Below are 6,330 nucleotides of genomic sequence, written 5' to 3' on the forward strand. Positions count from 1 at the left end.
GTGGTTAGAGAGAGAGAGAGTGGAGTAGCAGTCGGTACTGATTCTAGTGCTTTCCTGCGAAAGACCCCACCTTTTTCATTTCTTTATTATAATTGAATTATTATGTAAAACTTAAATCTTTTTTTCATAGCATTTGTGAAAACCCCACAAAGGCTGAGGGGATTCAGACAAGATTTTGTGTACCATACCATGGTTTGAGGTTCAATACTGATGGATGGTAATAATTACTACTGCTACTACTACCCCTTATCAGATGGATAAAAGCAAAGACTGAAACAGAATAATCAGACAGTTTTTTCTTCATTGAGAAGGAGGAGAGAAAATAGAGGTAGACAGAGAAAGAGACCCCTCCAAAAATAATATAAAATCAAGAATTAATAATAATTTTTTTGCAAATGAGAAAAAGACTGGACCCCTCCCCTACTCCCTTTCTGATGGCTTGGATATATAGTTTGACAAGAAAGCTTTGATCTTTTGCTCTTCTTCCTGTTTGAGTTTTTGGCCCAGAGAAAAGTGGACTTTCTGTCTTTGAAATCATCTCTTTACATATACAGCAACAAATTTTCAAGAGTTTTTATTTCTTTAAGATGTTGGCATAGGTATTACTACTATGATGATCTGAAGAGAGAGAGAGGGATATATATATATATAGAGAGAGAGAGAGAGAGAGAGAGAGAGTGTTTTGTTCTTGCATGGCTAGCCAAAGATTTGGAGAGGCAGCCTTGTCTGAGTCTGGACCTTCACACCATCATCACCACATTCCGTATTCGCTGCCCCACATGCTTCACCACCCCAATACGAGTTTCATGTATGCCAAAGATTTCATTTTTCTTCACATTTTTTGGTTGTTCTTTCACTCTAATGGTTGATATTGATTTGACGGGAGTGAGTTTCTCAAGTTTGTTTCTTGATTTCTGACATGGGTTTTTATTTTCATTTTTCCTGTTTGTTTTGTTATCAAGAAGAAATCAAGAAGGATCTGCGTTTGATTTTTGAGAGCTGGAAGAGGGTATAGTTCTCCAGGGAGTGAAGATCAACAATGATGAGACAAAACAACGTATGCTGAAATCCCTTCCTTTCTATGACGTTTGTTAAGTGTAACCAACTCCTAAACACACACACACACACGCACAAGGCGGGGGTGGTATGCTTTGAACATGTCCACAGAGCCAAAGTAAAGGGCCTTACCATTTCTAACACAGAAATCATTCTTGGACAAAGGATTTGAATGGCGTGGGGTTTCAAATAAGGAAAAAACCAGACTTTGCTTGCATGATTTCTACTGACTCCATAACTGCTAAGGAAAAAGAAAAAAACATATAAAGGGCGATTAGGTTCCTCTCCTTTTACAGGGGTGTTCCTGAATCCTGCAAAAGTTTCAAGTCTTTGTATTTATTTTCTCCCCTCTCTGATCCTCAAAGATTTTGCTTTGTGATTTTGTGCAGCTTTATACACCACAGTCAGGCCTGCAGCAACTCTGGAAATGTTCCCTTCTTGGCCTATGAGATTCCAGCAACATACCCCAAAAGTACTCACAATTTCCCTTTTAAACTTCCCCTTTCTTTGACCATTTCTATTTTATCTTCATCCCTTTCTTCCTATATATCTCTAGTAGAGGAAAAAATCTCTCTAGGTAACTTCTGCTGCTGAAAATTATGAGTTTTGAGCTTATCTTTTAAGAGCTTTTGGAGCTTTCTTGATTTTTTCTTTGGGGAAGAAAGAATTGTTTTTTTCTGGGGATGATATAGTGATGAAAGCCATTTGACTTATTTTCTTGGAGTGGTTCTTGGTCATTAATACAGGGAAGCTCAAAATCAGCAGAAGAGAGTACTGATTCCGGATCAGCAGTCAACACACTTTCCACCACTAGGTTGGAGCCTGACTCTCCCATCAGCAGAAAGACATCTTCAGACCACCGCCTTCCGCCGTCGCAAATGGACACCGGAAGTGTAGTTGATAGCCCAAGAACAGGTGGTTCACAGACTCAACCAGCTGCCAAACAAGCTCCAGAAAAGGTTTTTTGTGCTTGATCGATCTATTCTCATAATTCTTATTCTCTTCTTTTATCATAATCCCAATATTTCAGGAAAAAGGTGGTGTCTTTTATTGCTATATCTAATCCTTGTTATTATTGTCTCTCTCTCTCCCCCTCCCCGTCTCGAATCCCAAATCCCAACAACTGCAAGAAGATTTGTATCAAAAGGGCTGAGTTACTTCTGATTACTGAGGGATTTTCTGATTGTTATTCTGACAAGTAATCAAAGAGAAAGCAGAATCTTTACAGTAGCAGTATCAATTTTTTATCTTTACTGCTCCATTATAATAATGTTGGCTTTATCTCCAGAACTGTAGTTCAAGTCCTAGTTCATAATTACCTACTTTTTCCCATCCCAAGAACTGTAGTTCAATTCCTTCTTGGCTTTTTGGCCTCCTTTTCTGCAATAATCTTTAATAAAATACAAATCCAACAAATGGTAAGCGATGGAGCGGAATAAACATTTTTCATTATGCATGTAGCAGTCACCCCCCATCATAATTATTTTCAAGAAACAGTATCAGAACTCTGAGAAATTCTTACATATCCTCTAATTATTACAAACTTGATTTTTGGTAATAAAAAAACATGAGATCTTTCAAAAGATTCTGCCATTTCTGACACGTTACCTCCTCCCTTCACTTCAAAAGAATTCAGAGGATTTACAAGAGGGGATTGAGAAAAACTGAAACCAATATATTAAATTTATTCCAGCTGCTCTTATTGACTCTAGTATTTTATGTTTGTTGAGCATATGTTTTAGCTTAAGAAAACAATTTTCTAATCTATTTAATTTTTTAAAAAAAAAATTATGCAGAGAAGGGGACCTGGTTCTAATTCAGAGAAAGTTCTGGATGCTAAGGTGATGAAAAAAATCCACATTTATCCACATGCATGGATGGCCTAGAATTTAACTTTTACAAGACTTCTAAAATTTCTTGAGTTTTTTTCTTCTTCCCCCTTGGCCGGCAATTAGTGTTTATTTTCCAGAAAAAAAAGAATAATCTTGAAGCTGATGGTTCATTCTCTGATCACAGACATTGAGAAGATTAGCTTAAAATAGGGAAGCAGCAAGGAAAAGTAGGCTTAGGAAGAAGGTGGATTCCCAATTTTTTGTTTTTTCTCCCAAACAAGGAGTTGTAAATTTGAGTTGTGCATATTTATAGTATTGTTGTATTCTTGCAGGCTTATGTACATCAGCTAGAATCAAGCAGGATTAGGCTCACTCAGCTGGAACAAGACCTTCAGAGGGCAAGGTCACAGGTAAAACTAGCTAGCTTATACATAACATAGGGACAATGAAGAAGTTTGATATTTAAAAAAAAAAATTCATAAATTTAATCCCCTATAATAAATTAAATAAAAAATTCAAACTTATAATTGATTTTCTGAACTCTCTCTCTCTCTCATCTTCTTAACTTGCTGTGGTCAACAGGGACTTTTCTTAGGAGGAGGTGGGGTTGCAGGTGGCAATATTAGCTCTGGTATGTCCTATTATTTCCTGCATAGTAATTTACTGAACTGCCCTTTCTCTCAAGTGCCAACCACTTCCATGAATATTCAATGAACCATTCTTTTCTCACTTAGAAAATGTTTGATACTCAAAATATTTGACTTTTTCGTCCTTGGTTTTTTGTAGATGTGCTCATGCCCCACACATTGATATGTTTCTCACCTGATTGTGTAAGTATGGCAAGAAGCCAAGGAACTTTGAGAAAGAGGGAGCAAATAGTCTTTTCAGTCCATTTGAAAAAAAGATATCTAAATGTCAAACCCTTTGATTCTTAGACTTCGCTAGATTTTCACCTAATAATCCACAGTTTTCACCATAAGCAGCATGCTTTGTTTGGACCTTCAAGAAGCCATTTGTCCGACATAGCAAGCATCAATTTTCAAATCAAGACTGGCCTTTTATTTTCACGTAAAAAAACATAATTTTGCATTTGACTAAGAGATTTCTACTTCTCCAAAAACCCTGTCAGAGATTTTCATGACTGTTTCAGGTAAAAAAGAATCACATCAAATCTCAGTATGACCACGGCTTTCAACTTTTATTGCCTGGTCAGCAATAGTGTCCTTGATTATTTATATATGTGTGTGTTGATGTGTTTCAAGCTTGTTTAATTTGTGGTTTAGGGTTTGGGGTTTGGGGTTTGGGGTTTTGGGTTTAGGGTTTAGGGTTTAGGGTTTTTTTTTTTTTAGTCAGAACACCCAAAGGTGGGGGATGCTTATCGGGGTCCCCATCCCATTTTCATTAAAAATAAAGCACAGTCAGAATTGCAACATAGACGCAACAAAAGATAAATGGAGGAGTACTACTCCTTTACATTGTGACACGACATCAAGTTTTTTGTTTCTTCCATTTTTTCTTGATTCTATCTGTCTTAATTCTTGGACCGCACGAGCCACTCCTCTGTTTCATTACTCGGATTTTCTCCTCCGTGTTCCTGACTAGGTACTCCGGTATCTCGTCTACGCGAAATTGATTCCTAGGCAGTCTGGCCGGAGAGGCCAGTTCCTGTAGCAGCTGCTCTGCCGAATCTGCAGGGTTGCAATTGGTCAAGCAAGGTGGGTCGCAGATCTTCAAAGGCGTGGCATCAATACCAAAGTCTCCCCCTTATCTGAACCCTCTTGTAAAAGCATGGTAGCATTTTCCACTTGTATCCAATTTTCTTCAGCTATTTTATTTTCTGAATTCTCCTCACCCATATTTCCATCATCGCCGGCAGTGTTAGCGACATTCACAGACACAATGTTATCATGCACAACCACGTGATTCTCACCTACAACAAGATTATCGGCAGGCTCGTGTGCTGAACAGTTAGCATTATCAACATGCAGTTCGTTTTCCACATTCGAGTCACAGCTAACATCCGACGTCTCGATTTCAGCAATATCATTACCATGTTTACCACTATCAACATCATCATTAGAGGGATTAGTAGGGTACCTGCTTGATTCACCTCTCTCAAATGCTTTGGTTGTCTCAATCTCAACCTGTTCCTTTGTTATTGCTTTGTCCCGTCCGACCTCTTTCGCAACCTTCTTTCCTTTTATTTCCCGATTGCTCGGCTTTTGGGGGGTGGTTTGGGAGCATCGCCTTCCGTATAGCAGTCTGAGTCTCGATGCCCAACATGTTTGCACAACGAGCAGTAGTGTGGGATATTCTCATACTCAATACGCTGCACGATAGTGGCCCCACAAATTTGGATTTGAAAGTCTTCAAGGCGCGGTTTGAGAAGATCCAATTCAATGCATGCCCTCGCCTTGCGGAACAGATGTGCTGGTAGCTCTGGAAAACTAACCCACACCGGTACAATTGATGACTCCTTCGACGGTGTGAAAGTAGGAGTCCACTTGAAAATGCGCATTGGGTACTTCTGGATATACCAAATACGCCGCAACCACAGACGAGTATAATCTGCTTCACAAGATAAGGAAATTAAGACATGCCTGTTGTTCATCATACTAACCATGAATTTATTTTTGATGCCAGTTCCCGCGATCAGTTTGTGTAGCATGCTGTACGAAAGTGCTCCATGCGAAAATTTTCCTACGAGTGCAAATCTGAATGGAGCTGCGAGTACTTCGGTCTCGGCATCTGTAAACAGCAATGTTAGACCTCTGTCATCAGCCAAAACTGTACCGATAGCGGGAGGTGGCGAGTCTGCAAAAAAATATTTGTTGGTTGCCGTATTTGTAGTTTTTGAGGTCCGAGATGGCACCACAACTTCTGCGAACGTTTTCCTCGGAAGGTTTGGCGTCGAAATCGATGGAGGCGGCTGCTGAAGCTGGTGGGTTGACTGAGTTGACCCAGTCAACACGGTCAAAGGGGGGTTGACATGGACAGTTGACCGAGTCAACTCAGTCAACATTAACTGTTGACCGTCAATGGCTGCCGGAGGAGGCGACACCGGCGTTGCTCCGATGGCTGAAACAGAGCGGATGGTCTGATGCGCCATGACGAGGCGAGGTGAACGGTGAAGGGCGGCGGTGACGGAGGAAATGGGAGAAATGCATTTAGGGTTTAGGGTTTGGGGTTTGGGGTTAGGGTTTAGGGTTTAGGGTTTAGGGTTTAGGGTTTAGGGTTTTTTTTTTTTTTTTTTTTTTTTAATCAAAACACCCGAAGGTGGGGGATGCTTGTCGGGGTCCCCATCCCATCTTCATTAAAAAGTAAATAACAGATACATTACATTAAGAAAGCATGAAGGAAGGAGTACTACTCCTTAATATTGAGAAACAACATATAGTTAAAACTTTCTAAGCGGTTGCATTGTCCCAGTGCGTGCAACGAT

At 39.7% G+C, this 6,330-nt stretch overlaps 1 pseudogene; it reads left to right on the plus strand.

The window, feature by feature from the left end:
• Positions 1–452: 452 nt before the first annotated feature.
• LOC148784191 (transcription factor TGA9-like) lies at positions 453–4,208 on the plus strand (annotated as a pseudogene).
• Positions 4,209–6,330: the final 2,122 nt, after the last annotated feature.

This window comes from Sesamum indicum, unplaced genomic scaffold (genome assembly GCF_026168435.1).
Source record: "Sesamum indicum cultivar Baizhima isolate 11 unplaced genomic scaffold, ASM2616843v1 HiC_scaffold_14, whole genome shotgun sequence".
Classification (NCBI taxonomy): Eukaryota; Viridiplantae; Streptophyta; class Magnoliopsida; order Lamiales; family Pedaliaceae; genus Sesamum; species Sesamum indicum.